Raw genomic sequence first — 15,170 nt, forward strand, 5'->3', positions numbered from 1 at the left:
CGGGGTGCCTTGCTGTCAGTTGGAAAAGCATGTGACTCTAGATCATGGGGTCGTGAGTTCAAGCCCCACTTTGGGTGTAGAGACTACTTAAAAAATAAATAAAAAACTTGAAAGAAAAAAGCAGCAGGTTTATCCCCATTTAGTATCAATGGCTATGAGTATCATAAAGTTTTATTTCACTGCCTAATCCTCAAAGACAGAAATAGTTATAGGTAAGGTATTATTTTTTAGTGGGATATAGACATTGTACAAAGAGATCTGTATCACAAGTATTTCATTCATGCATGCACTCATTCAATAAGTATTTATTCAACATCTGTGATATGCTGGGCAGGGTTTGGACAATAAGAATACTGCAGGGAACAAGACCAGACCCCTGACTTCTTGGGATTTATATTCAAGTGGAAGAGACAGATCACAAACAAGTAAACAAATTAAAACAGATTTCCAATTTATGCAGTTGTTCCTCTGTTCTTTCTGGAAGCTCACTAAAATGACAGCAAATGCAAAAACCCATAAGGAAAAGAGTTCAGGCGAGATGACAGAAGACGACGTGGGTATCACCAGAAGTCAATGATATTTTGGAAACTGGAAACAGAAGGACATGGGATAACTGACTCAGCAGACCAAAGAAAGATGACATGTATGTCCACAGGAAGGAGAAGCATGACCATTCCTGCCACAGGAATCCCAAGAAGTTCCGAACTCAGAGACCAGGTATCTTTCAAGGCAGGGGTACAGGGAGGGGCCAAAATAGGAGGTTTGGTAGAAAGTATATCGAAAGCACAAGGAGACCCCTAGATTCTCACATAAAGATTCCCACACCCCATAAAATCAAGTGACTATCTTGGCACCTTTCTCATAACAGCTCCTAGAATTCTTGCAGTCAGGCCTGAATCTTCCAGGAGGAGACAAAGATTCCTCTAGGGGAAACGGACTGGTCCATGAGAAAGGAATTATGGCTGGTGTTTTGTGTGAGCCTCCAACAGAAGCAGCCAGTCCATATCCTTATCTGATCTCTCTGTGGTAAAATTCACACATATAAGGTTCTAGCACCTTCCCATTAAAAGAAAGGACTCTCACTTGAGAGACAGGGTCCAAAACAAACCGAAAAAGAAACTCCAAGGAAGCACAAGGTTGGGAGCAGAAAAAGACTCCAAAACTCAATTGTCATGTCTTCACAGCTATTAGCAAAGATTTTGTACCCATGAAACAAGAACAGAATGCAATACAAAAAGGAACACTCACAGAACAAGAAACTCTGTCAACAGCAAAATGTGATAGCAGAGATTAAAAATTGTATAATAGGTTTGGAGGATTAAAGTCTTAGAAATCATCTAGCAAGCAGAACAAAAAGATTGGAAATAGGACAGGAAAAATTAAGGAGTTAATAGAATCATTAGAGAAAGGTTATTATGTAATTAAAAGGAGTTCCTAGAAAAGAGAACATAGAATGAATGAGAGGAAAATATTTTTAAAATTTGATAAACTTTTCTATAATTAAAGGAGAACAAGTTTTAGGGGTACCTGATGGCTCAGTTGGTACAGCATGTGACTCTGAGTCTCAGGATTGTGAGGTCAAGGTGCACAGTGGGCATGGAGCCTACTTAACAATTAAAAAATTTTTTTTTTTTAAATGAAGAACAAGTTTTTAGACCAGGACTGAAATAGAAGGATAGGAGACTCCACACGGGATATCTTCAAGGGGAAACACCCAGAAGACTTTCATAATCACTCATGGGTAGCGATTAGTCCCCACTTTATAATATGAGGAAATCAAGGCCAAGAGAGGTTAAGGCATTTCTCCAAAGTCACACAGCTAGTAATCAGTGGAACTGGGACTGAAACGCAGGTCGGTCTGCCTCCAAAGCATGTGTTCTGAACCACAACTGATATTGCCTGAGATCTTTCTGGACTCTGTTATCTTTCTATAACCTAGCACACTAATGACCCTGCCAGATCTGTGCCACCAGCACGAATTCCCGAATTCACCAGAGTATGACAAAGGAGGGAATGTTGGGAAGTGCTGGGTCATTTGCCCCAACTCTCCCTTCAATCCTAGAAACAAATTTCTCCAGCACCAAAGGAAGGCTCCCACCAATGCCACTGTGTGACAGGCCTAGAGATAGAACTCCTAGAGATTCCTCACAATCATCATGAACTGATTTGAGTTAGAAATTCCACCAAAGTTCCAATTGGGTAGGCTTGGCTTTGGGATTCTAGAGATTCGTTAGGCTGAAGAGAAATCCGGGTATCAAGATGGTTTTTCTTAGAGTTCCAGGTTCCAAGGGCCCATTCAAATCTTTGCCAATCTGGATGATTCCGAGGGCCTAGGTCTAAACTGATCTAAATGAGGGAAAGGCAGAGGGAAAGGTGTTCCTTTGCATTCTTCTTTCCCAAAGTCAGGATCCTTTCCCCTCCCCTTGAAGTCAGGGTTCCTAATGAACATTTTTTTTCCCCAGTGCTTTGTTTCTCTCAGTCCATACCATTTAGGGTGGCAGAGTGGTCTCACAGGGTAGGAGGATCTCTGGAAGCAGACCATTACTTAATCAATAATAAAGTGGAGTTGAAAACATTGACCTGCAAGCAAAAGCAATCTGCTGGGTCAAGGAATTTTAGCAGCCCTTTTGCTTGGAGTCACATCAGTTTGAGAGTTTGACCCCTGAGTGTGTAAAGCGTCTTGCTCCCAAACCATTGCAGGGACAGCCAAAATGACAAAGCCTTGGTTAAGGAAAGGCCCTTGTCTTTTCTCTTGGCCAATCCGTGGCTGTGTTTCTGGAGTGAAGACCCAAGAAGTAAACAAGAAATCCTCTGCTCGCTCCATCCTGTCAGAAAAAGCATTTATTTCTGGTGTTGACCTTTCTAAAAAGTTTGTTCTTGCAACTGCACAAAGGATGGAAGGCTGCTCCCATGCAGACGTGTGGACGTGAATGAGGAGAGGGTCATGAGTGTGACCTCGGCATCAAGCCCTCCTGGTTGAACGCTTAAAGAGCTTTTCTCTGAACAACTGCTTCTCTAGTACCCCATAATTAGCCTGCTCTCGGAACTGCATACAGATTGAGTGGCTGGGGAAGAGGAGCAAGAGAATAACTCTAAAAGCAAATAAAAATTATGCAGCTGTCTCTAGCTAGAGAGAGAGAGATCACCCACAGAAAATTAGGGAAAGAACTGTGACCATACAAAGTTTTCCATTCTTTTTTTTTGCAAATCTCATAGATTGAAAAGAAAGCCTTCAAGCAACACATCATTTGCTCGCAAGACATCTACCCTCTCCGAGTACTGACAATTCTTATTCCTTAACGACAGTGAGCTATGCACAGAGACTTACCTTGAATCGAGGATCTGCAGCTCAGATCCAGCCTTAGGGACTGGCTGGCCTCAATCACATTCCCAGCTCACACCTCAAGTAGAGACACTTTGGGGAACCAAAAACTCCGACTTTGAAGTTGAGCTCACAGAGCTTTGGGATTTGGAGCTACGTTGCCAAAAGTAAACAAATGTACACATGTGGTCATTTTTACCCAAAGATGCCATTATTACACTTGCAGTGAGCTCTGGCTTTTAGAATAATACTTAAATAGAACATTCAGTTGGGATATTTAAATTATCCTGCTAAAACCAGCAGTTAATAACAATATCACAGGCACAGAATAATTTCTTAGATAATGATGAACATATGTGAATAATTCCCTTCCTCACAACCTAGCTCCCTGAGGCCTAATGACTATTCCCCAACTCTTCCAACTTCCCAAACATGCTGCAGTCTTAAATGGTCTCACACTGCACGCAGTGGATCCAGACCCAGGCGTTATTCTAGCCAAGCACTCCCCCCCACCCCCCCACCCCGCCCCGCCCTCAATATCTCTCCTCAGCAAGCTCTCTCTGTGGGGGGGTGGGGGGGAGAGACGCACTCTCCACAGTTAGAAATGCGGCCTGAGGTGTGATTTAGAGCACCGCCTACCTTGCCTGTCCAATGCCATATAAATGGGACTTGTTAGAGACAGCAAACCCAAACCAAAAAAAGCCACCTAAAGAATTCCACCTTAGTAGCAAAGAGAACTATTAATACACATTACCAAAAAAAAAAAAAAATCACCCAATGAAAACTTTTGAATATTTGTTATCCTAAGATACTTCACAAATTATTAACTTTGATAGAAAATCTCAGGAACTGAGTTCCTGCCAATGAAGATCAATTAGAAACCAAGATAATGTGTACCCCAAATGAAAGTTCTGGTCAAAGGAAAAATGATTTGATTCCAATAAAGGTCATTTCAGGCAATTTTTAAATAATGTACCCAGCATGTAAATGAGACTTGTCTATATTATACGTTCTCTCCTTAGGCTTCACTTTGGCACTAATGATAGATTAGGAGAGGGTGCTCAGTGTCGTCTTCTTTGCCACCACTATATCCCTCTTCCGCTGGGAAGCGCAACTTCCGGGCTGCGTGAGATAGTGTTGGGTGCTGTCGCCCTCCACTGACGCCACTCAGAGACTGCTCCTCAGGAAACTGGCACTGAGGGATACATGTCTAAATTTATTTTGACTTGGGTATTGCAAAAGTTGTTGTTGGGGTGTGTGTGTGTGTGTGTGTGTGTGTGTGTGTGTTTTAATCCAAAATGGGTAGTAGCTTTTGCCACAGAGCCCCAAAGCTGCATGTCTCCACTTCCTCTGTGGAAATATTTGACTTAATGGCACAGGAATAACCAGTAGCATGCCGAATGTGTACCAGATCTCTGAAAACAAAGAACCTTCAAGCAGTCCACTTTTCTCCCAAAAGAATCTCCTCGAGATGATGCCACAATCACAAAAAAAGAGTGGCTCTCAGGTCGTCTGTGATGCGGGCACTGGGCAACAGGACCTGTTGATCCTCTGATGTGTCTTAACTCCTGACAGGACAGCAAACCCACATTTGTCATTGTAACATGCTCTGGAGTCTCATCACCACCAAGATCTTTACCTATCATTGTTCCCAATTTTCTTTTCTTTCTATACAGCAGAGACCAAGGAACTCATGGTAACGCCCTTCCTATTAACGTGCTTTGATATCCTTCTCATTGATCAAATCGCTCCTTATTTAGCCTTATGACTCCAGGCTAGATCACCCTGCCTTTTCTTTTAGATCTTTTTTTTTCTCTCTTTCTTCGGGAACATCTTCATATTGTTTCCATTTTATATCTTTTTTATTTTTAGTAAGTGGTATGTGCCACTATCACGGTACTCACTTCAAAAAGTGTTTCCCCTGCAGTCCCTGTCCACCAGACTTTTCAGTTCCAGCGAGCAGTTACTGGTGGTCACATTCTTTTAACAACGACGGGAACTGAAATCTTACCAGGTTCTCACTGAGAGTGCAGTTAATGCCAAGTACATCTGGGGAGCCTCCCCCTGGCTTTGGCAGGTGCCACTGCTCTAACACCAGCCCAGCCCAGCACCCACCACCACCCCCACTCACCACAACCTAACAGCATCAGCTCCTACCTTAGAAGTGTAGGATCCAAATACTAACAAGGGTCCTTACGGTCATCCAACCTCATGCCTTCATGGAGATGTGGGAGTCCCCAAGATTGCAGGATCACACACCCTGAATTAGAAGTGGGGTGACTTTCCCAACCTACTGCTCTTTTCACTATGCCACACTCTTTTCCTTCCAAATATTTTAAACTCTTGGGACCGGCAGCACTTCCCTGGCCTGTATCTATATGCATAGCTTCCTTTGTCTCTCGTAAATCCAATTCTGTTCCTTAAGTATCATTTTATTTTTTTAAGATTTTATTTACTTATTTAAGAGGGAGAGCACAAGCAGGGGGAGAGGCAGAAGGCAGAGGGAGAAGCAGACTCCCCACTGACAGGGAGCCTGATGTGGGGCTGGATCCCAGGACACCGGGATCATCATGACCTGAGCCCAAGGCAGACGCTTAACTGACTGAGTCACCCAGGCACCTCCCCCATCAAGGATCATTTTTATAAATTTGAGTAATATCCTTATACTTATCACTAATTAAAAAAAATTATTCCTGTTAGCAATCTATCCCAAAGAAGCAACAACAATTGTTTACCTTACTCTACTCATGTTTTTTTCTAGTCCATTTTAAGGCATTAAGATAAATCACTGGAACGATCCTTATGGGTACACTGACGTGTGGAGGGCCAGCTCTTTATAGAGCTAAGTCAAAGTATCTTGATTTCAATTTAGCATAGAAGAAGAGCTTTGTCATAGGGCTGCCCCAGGGAGCCTAGTCCACCCCCATTTCTGGCAGAGCCTGGCGTGGTGGAAGAGGCCATCCTTACCATATCAGCATTAGCAATGAGTACAGAAATAATAATAATAATGAGGGCTATTATTTGTTGAGCATCTCTACTGGCAAGTGCTCTACACACATTTCTCATTAAATCCTCACAACAGGGGCACTTGGGTGGCTTAGTCGTTAAGTGTCTGCCTTTGGCTCAGGTCATGATCCCAGGGTCCTGGGATTGAGCCCCACATCGGGTTCCCTGGTTGGCAGGAAGCCTGCTTCTCCCTCTCCCTCTGCTGCTCCCCTACTTCTGTTCCCTCTCTCACTGTTTCTCTCTCTGTCAAATAAATAAATAAAATGAAAAAAATTATATTTTAAAGAAATAAATCCTCACAACAACTCTAAGTAGCTCTCAATTCATCTTCATTTAACCAACTTGCTAGACCAACCAGTACCCTCCTTTCCCTCAGACTACTTCCTGATGCTCATGGTGCACCAACTCTTCAACAGACATTTAATTGTGCACTTCTGCTCCCACCAGCAAACCTGGAGGGGCACCAAGGGTCCATTAATTTTGTCCCCAAAACTGTTTATGCCACTTGTACTTACTGTAAATATGTCACTGAGAAAAGTGTAACAGATGATGACAAAGGAATTATAGAAAAGTTAATTGCACAAAAACTGTGTTACACGCTTTAGAAATAGTCATTGTTTTGCTTAAAAATCCATTGAATTCAGTGAGAAAACTATAAGCTGAATGATAAAAAGACAAAAAGTCTAGAAAGATTCTGTTCTCTGATTGGTTTTTTTGGTTAATGTCTTCACAAATTCTTGCTCCATTTTGAAGAGATCACAGACAATCACGCACCCAGGGTGTGAATTATGCAGGAAAGACAGAGCAGCCACAGTCAAGAGCGCTATCCTTAAGGAAAGGTCCATCACTCTACACAGAAGCAGCATCAGAAGGTATGTATTCAGGCTTTAAGTTAATATTTACGATTTTATTCCTTTATGATTCCCTGCTTTAAACACCTATTACAATTAACACATCAACTACTAATCCTGCTAAAATCATTTAAGAGGTCTCCTACTGAAATTCAGTTCCATTTCACAGGCAAAGAAAGGAGCTTTGGAGGCCAAGTAACTTGTCCATCACCACACACCTACTCACGGGATGAAAACCACAGCATCTGACTTTGAAGCCATGTTCTTGATCTTCATGGACAGTGCCCTGTCATCTATACCCCAAACTTGAATATCTAATGTGCCACATAGCCTTGTAATTCCCTTTGCACAGCAACATTTTCCTGTGCAGTGGAGAAGACCGAAGTATAAAATAATCTGTTATGAATCTTTTAGCTCCATATGGATTTGCTGGGCTTTTCTGAAAGGATGCATCTTAGCAAGGCTGGCTGTGAAACAAATCTGTACAGCAAACCCTGTGCTCTCATTGGTTCCTCTAATTCTAGCCATGGAATTCGTCTATGGAAATGGGCCAGACTTTTGGCAAAGAATGATTCCTCCAGGGTATGTTAGAAAATCCTATATAGCATTTTCCAGATTTTGGAACTCCCTGCCTTCCTTGCTTCCCCATCTCCATATCCTTCACTTAATTGGCTTATACCTGAGATTTCCTATACCAGATACCAGATACCTATCCACAGATTTCCTATACTTGGACACCGTACTTTACCCAATAGAATGTTGAGAATGGGGGTGGCAGGAACAGTATGTACAGTATTGGGGAGCTAGAAAATATACCCCGAATTGACAGTAAGCACTGCCATTAAGATTCAACCTCACTTGAAACCATGAAATTCAAGGGTTTAATTTGCCTGATATTAAAGATGTCAAATACACACACACACACACACACACACACACAATAATGTATATATTTAAGTTACAATCACGATACATCTTTCTTCAACGTAAACTGAATTTGTCCCTGGAAGTCTTAAAAGTGAAAAAAGAGAAAAATAAGTACAAGATAAAAAGTTTTCTTGTCGAATTTCTTCCTTTCCTTTCCTCTTTTTTCTTTCTTTTCTTTTCTTTTCTTTCTTTCTTTCTTTCTTTCTTTCTTTCTTTCTTTCTCTCTGCCTATCTGTCTTTCTTTTTGTGGAGCAGCCTCTGTTATACTATGACCCTAAATCTTGTGAAATAATAGAAATCATAAGACTACAGGGCTCAGGGACGCCTGGGTGGCTCAGTGGGTTAAGCCTCTGCCTTCAGCTCAGGTCATGATCTCAGGGTCCTGGGATCGAGCCCTGTGCTGGGCTCTCTGCTCAGCAGGGAGCCTGCTTCCCTCTCTCTCTCTCTCTGCCTGCCTTTCTGCCTACTTGTGATCTCTCTGTCAAATAAATAAATAAAATCTTAAAAAAAAAATAGACTACTGGGCTCAAAAAAGTCTTAAAGAAACCACGTTCATTTCTTCCTCCTCCCTCCCTTCTTCCAGGCTAGTCCAATCCAAGCCATGAATCCCAGCCAGAACCCATCCTATTTTTGCATTACAGTAGAGAATTAGAACATAGCTCATCTAGTATTTAATAACCCTCCCTGGAATTAGGGTCGAAGAAAAATCCTCCCGGATAGGGGACGGATGGCACAGCCTCCCGACCCAAGGTGCATGGAGCCCACGGAGGTCTTTGACTTTTCCCTAGCAGTAGGATCTCTACTGACTCACAATAAATCAGCAGACTTCTTGCTTATTGTAGTGTATTTCTGACTGTTGCCCCAGAAAATGAACATGAAGCATGGTGAGGAAAAGCACAGTCCTGTAAGACCTCTGGATACTTGGAAGGGAAGCCTTAGGTAGTGGCAATATCAGGTCGTCTGAGATCTTGCTGAGCCACCTTCACACCGTACTATCCAGAAGGCCAGCACCATGCTTAAAAAAAAAAGTTTCCCCTGAAGGGGAAGGAAGCTGAGGCTAAAAATATATCATGCCAGCTGTTATAAATGCTTCTCAAAGGAAGCAAAGCAACTAGAGTTACCTCTTTGAAGAGCAAAGGAGGGGTTAAGGAAATAATGGAATTTTTCAGTTACATGCCAGGTTGGCTAGATTTGGGGGAGGAAGAAATTTTCCAACCAGTAAGTATGTTGGTAAAAGACAAAATAATTCCATGAAGATTTATTTATACGGCACCAGTGGCTTGGGACGGAGAAGACCTGCAGCCTGCAAAGAAGAACTGGGGTCTGCAGGCCTTGCCCTTTCTTTTCAGTTTCCAAGAGGCCACTCCCAAGACCTCACTTGCTGTCAGGCTACCTACAGTTGTAGGTACCTTCCCTTGAATACCTGAGTTCTGATGGTTTTTTGCAGACTGACTGGAATGAGCTTGAAATGGCTGCTGGTCTTGTAAGAAAATGCTGAAGGGCAGAGGATTTCTTGAACCAAACATATGTCTCTGAAGGAGTTGGCCCTGGCTGAAGGGGTCAATCCATGGGCTCGGGAGGGGTTTTCTCCAGTGGCGGATCAGGGGTTCCCAAAGGAGCCACTTTCCCTGAGACTCATGTCACCCTCACTTTTCCCCTTGCCTGCTGGAGTGGTTTTTTTCCAGGTGTTGGCTCCATGGGGCCTAGCCATTCTCCTTCCCATAAATGAATGGACTCTCCACGGTTCTGGAAGGCCAGGTCACAAGGTCAAAAGCCCAAGAAATATCCAGGTACTGGATGCCTCGGTAGTTTTTTTTTTTCTTTTCACTTTTAATTTTGAAGTAACTATAGATTTAACAATCCTGAGATCAAGCCCCACATCAGGCACTCTGCTCAGCAGGGAGCCTGCTTCCCTTCCCCTCTCTGCCTGCCTCTCTGCCTACTTGTGATCTCTGTCAAATAAATAAATAAAATCTTAAAAAAAAAACAAACAGGGGCGCCTGGGTGGCTCAGTGGGTTAAGCCTCTGCCTTCAGCTCGGGTCATGATCTCAGGGTCCTGGGATCGAGCCCCGCATCGGGCTCTCTGCTCTGCGGGGAGCCTGCTTCCTCCTCTCTCTCTCTCTGCTTGCCTCTCTGCCTACTTGTGATTTCTCTCTGTCAAAAAAAATAAATAAAATCTTAAAAAAAAAAAAAAAAAACCAAACCCAGGAAATCAACATTTACGCAATACAATTAACGAAATTATGGACATGACTTTGGGTCTCAGGAGTTTTGTACACATATCTGGGGAGGGGGTGCTTATAAATTTGCGTACAACCCTATGGCATTTTTTTTCACATGAATAAATTCATATAACCACCTCCACAATCTCGATCACAGTATGTTATTAAACGTCTGCTAGTCTTGAGACCTAGTTGGCAAAATAAGTCATGCAAAAAAAAAAAAGCAAGAGTAACGACAAATGTCACTTTGAGGATTATGACAGAAGGCAAAATGATCAATATTATCACCAGATATTTAGTGAATTCCCAAGGATGTTTTCTCGTTTATTTTGGAAATTCATTAACTTCAAGAACATCTGCCTGGTGAGCCCAGGAATTTATTAAGTTCCTACTGTTCAGCAAACACTTACGGCAGGGCGGCAGACAGGCTTCAGCTCACATGCCATCTCTTATTGAATTATAGTGGCTGCCTTGAGGGGTCTACAGAGGAGGACTGGGAGGCCACACCTGGCCCGAGCATGAGACAGCCAGAATCTAACAGAGACGTGCTACCATGAGAAGATGGGAGCTGAACGTGTGCCAGGAAATGACCAACTCCACAGTTTCTGTGACTTTTTGAGCCACGCAAGTGTTCTAGGTGCTGGGAAAGAGGGATCGAGAAGACATATCCCTTGTCCCCAAGGAGTCTGCCTCCCCAAGGGAAGGTAAACATGTCAGCCAAGAACTGTGACACAGAATGCTAAGGGCTGACATTGAAACATCAGGGTCAGTGCAAAGTACTGGGGAGGGGGGTACAATTTGGCAGGATCTTAGATCTGTTCACTGAGAACCATGCGGTGGCAAATTCAGAGTAAGAGTCAAACAAGGGTCTACTAGCTAGTAACTGAGTCGATCTCTGGGAGTAGGATTAGGAGAGACAGTCATGTTTCCTCAAGGAGACTGACTGGAATGAGCTTGGAATGGCTGCTGGTCTTGTAAGAAAATGCTGAAGGGCAGAGGATTCAGAACCAGACTCTGGAGCCTGGCCATCTGGGTTCAAACCCCGGTTTATCTAAACTTGGTTGGTCTGTGACACTGGTCAAGTGACTTCGCCTCTCTGTGCCTCAGTTTTCCTCCTCTGTCAAGTGGGGATAACAGTGATACCCCCATCATGGAGGTATGAGGATTAAATGAGTTAATATTTGTGGAAAGGGTTTTGAATGGTACCCAGCACATATCAAACAATACACAGCAGTGTGCTATCACTATTAATTTACTTTTCATGATCTCTGGTGCCAATATTTTTTAAGGTATTGTTTTTATTACAAGAAAAATCAACTGAGACTAAGAAAAGAAATACTAAGGTTCCAAAGTGTACCATAAGATTATAGAAGTGGGCAGTTTAAATGGAACATTTTTGAAGAATTTCTATTACCCAAAGTTTCTGAGTTCTTGCCTCATACTAGGCTGAGCAAAGGGCAGCATGTTTTCAAACCCAAATGTAAAGAATGTGAAGAAAAATCAAGTATTACAACAATTTGAATAGAAATATGTTTCTTTCATTCATAACCATAGTACATAGTTTTTTTCTAGGTCCACGTCCACCAGCAAAGAGTAGAAAATGGTTAGAAACGCAGTCTGAAAAAAAAAAAAAAAAGTAAAGAAAAAAAGGAAAGGCAGTCTGTCATAAAAGAGGTGGCACTGACCTCCACACAAGGGAATTCTATGGGCTCTTCAGAAAACCAGGAGGTCTTTTTCCTGAATGTTCTTTTCCTGAATGGTTTACTTTTTTCTATAGCAGACTGCAGACAGGAAGCAGACGTAGAGATGCTAAGCCAGGTTCTACGCACTTTACAACTGGAATTGCTTATAATGGCCAAAACAAAGTTGACTAAGGCTTGTGTATGGTTTGCGACAGCCAATGCCTTGGTTCTTTCTGGTCCCATGGGCTCATGAAGAAGAATCTGCTTGTTCTTGCTTTTAGTGGTCAGACCCGTGAATAGCCTTAAGGAGAGTGAGGTACTGAAAAGTACAGTACCGCTCTTTGGAAACACCTTGATGCTATCCAAAATGTTTAATTGACTTCTCAACTGTCCCAACCCATTCTTTGCTTTCTCATGGAAGGTCTGGCTCAAAGGTCTTATGTGATCTCACTTGATTTAATGCCTGCAACCGATGAAAGTAACTCTTGATTCTGCTTAAATGGATGAAAACAGGTTAATTCCCTCATACAGGGTTTAGTTTTCACCCCCTACTCTTAGCCTCATGCTAATCCCTTCCTTACAAAACTTCCCATGGCACCATCATGTGCATTTTAAATGCCCTCTAAATATTTTTCTCCATCTCAATGTTCTAGCACCTTCTCTAATTCAACACACTCCAAAATTGAGCTTGTAGCTGGTTTCTCTCCCTACCTTGTTTTTTCTCTTTGGCATCACTAACTCAACTTTCTTGATCCCTTAAATGCCTACCATGTGTGAAGTACTCTCAATTTATCTCTAATATTCCTTTTTGATAAATCCAATGGTTAATTCTTGGTCCTCCTTTTCTTGGATGTATTAGCAGAATTTTTTCTGATCACTTTCCCCCCTTGAAACACATTCTTCATTCATTTTGCAAGATGCCCACACACTTGAGTTTTTCCTGACTTCAATGGTTTCTCTGTGTTTCTGTTTACTTTATCCTCCTCTTCTTCAGTCTTCATGTTGAAGTACCCAGGCTCAGTCCTTGGTCCTCTCCTCTACCTACATCTTTGCTTTGGGAATTTCATTTGATTTCAGAGCTTTAAATACTACTTCTGTGCTGGTAAATCCCAGATGTCTATCTCGGATCAGTCCCCCTCCCAAACTGCATACTCATACATCTAAATGCCTATGAGACATATCTGATCATCTCATGGGCTCCTAGATGCATCACCTGCGACACAACTCCCAATCTTGTTTTCAAACTTAATAGAAACTTTCTCCATCCTTCTAGCTACATAAGCAAAAACTCTGGAGTCATTCTTGAATTCTTTCCCTCATATACTTCATCTCTTTCATCAGGAAATCCCATTGGCTGTACTTTGAAAATACAGTCAGACTCTGACCATTCTTCTCTCTTCTACCTCAGCCATCCTGGTCAGAGTCAGCAGTGTCTTGCCTGGATTACTGCAATAGCCTCTGAACTGGTCTTTGTGTTTCCATCCTTGCCCTGGTACAGCCTATTCTTAACACAGCAGCCAAAATGATCCCTTTAAAATGTAAGCCAGACCACGTCACTCGTCTGCCAGAAACCCGCCAATGGCTTCTTGGCTTCCTGAGACCAAAAGTCAAAGTCCTTGCTATGGCCTGCAGTGCCCTGTAGGATCTGTCCTTCCCTGATACTTCTGTAACCCCCACCACTCTCTACCTCACTCACTCATTCCCTTTTAGTCACTGGCTTTCTTTCTTTTCCCCAACAAGCTGGGAAAAGATCTTAGAATCTTTGCTTAAGCCTTTTCTCTGGCTGGACTATTCCACTTGGCTAACCCCCTTACCTCCTTCAAGTCTTTGTTCACACGTTACCTTCTTGACGACGTCTATTCTTACCATCCTACTTAATACTAAAACCACTTCACCACTTATGCCTGATCTCCTGACCCTACTTTTTTTTTTTTAATTTCTGTGTCACTCACCAATCTCTAACACACTATATAACTTCCTTATATATTATAATTTATATATTCTAGACTGCAAACTCCACAAGGGAAAGTATCTTTGTCTTGTCCACTGATGCACCCTTGAGCGCCTAAAACAGGGCAGGCATATAGCAGGTGCTCGATAAACATATTCTAAGTGAATGAATGAACAAATAAATGAATCAATAATGTATATCCCAGTCAGTACTGAATCCTAATTCTCATAATTACACCTAGGAACAATTCTAGGACCCACTTCTTCTGCTCCATGCCTATTCCTATCCTCAGGATACTTTTACTACTGCACAACTAAGGTTTGGAAACTCAGCACTTTTCACTCATCTGGTTTGCCCCCAGCAGACCAGTCCCCCTACAGCATTGCTCATATCACTGCCATGTCCATTGTGGGATGCTTGGACTCCTTAGAGCTCTACCAGCTTACTTGGATTACCTGGCTCTCCAATTCCCTATCCCAGTCTACTTTTATTGCCTTTTCTCACTACTCTTTTCCTTCCATGAACCCCTCCTTCTTCCTCACTGTCTTCCAACCCTGACCGTGTACTACAACCTCCACACCTTTGTTGTCAGTGCATTTCCCGACCCCTGCCATCTCCATCCCAGCTTACTTGGATTACCTGTTACCTGCAAAGGCTTTCCTGACCCTCTGGTCCACAAGGATCTTTCCATTTTACGCTTTCACAGCCCTTGCAGTACAGACCCCCTGTTCCGCTGATAAAACCCTATATTGTCCGATGGCAGCTACTGGGGTTATTTTTTTAACTGCACTTTTATGTAACACATGGGTTATTATGTAAAACTTTTGCACAGTAGTCTGGCTAGAGGGAGAGATTTCACTTTTAATTGTGAGACTGAGAGATACATCTTCTCTCTCCACTTATATATTGGTTCTCTGAAAGGGAATCACTTTCCTCAAGCTTCCTTATATTTCCCATGGCCTCGAACATAGTGCTGGGCATCCAGGACAGGGGTAGTGTTTGCAATGAATGGAGGATTCAGGATCCACATAGGGAGGTGGTCATGGATTCTAAGGCACTTTGCTGGAGCGTAAGGACTAAAGGATAAAACGTTCATGAGATAAGCCAAGATTAAAAACCAAAAACTATGTAAGGAAGTTGTCTTCTAGTTAGTTTCTTTTCATTAACTGTCATAAATGTGGTTGGTAATCTGAAAATGTGAAGCACCA

The 15,170-nt window shown here is 42.5% G+C and overlaps 1 protein-coding gene across 5 annotated transcripts in view; it reads right to left on the bottom strand.

Annotated features, from left to right (window-relative positions):
* SAMD4A (sterile alpha motif domain containing 4A) overlaps positions 1 to 15,170 on the bottom strand; it is a 203,687-nt gene that overhangs the window by 64,267 nt on the left and 124,250 nt on the right. The window lies entirely within an intron of this gene.

The sequence above is a fragment of the Lontra canadensis genome, unplaced genomic scaffold (genome assembly GCF_010015895.1).
Source record: "Lontra canadensis isolate GAN:19392208 unplaced genomic scaffold, GSC_riverotter_1.0 scaffold55, whole genome shotgun sequence".
In the NCBI taxonomy this organism is placed as follows: Eukaryota; Metazoa; Chordata; class Mammalia; order Carnivora; family Mustelidae; genus Lontra; species Lontra canadensis.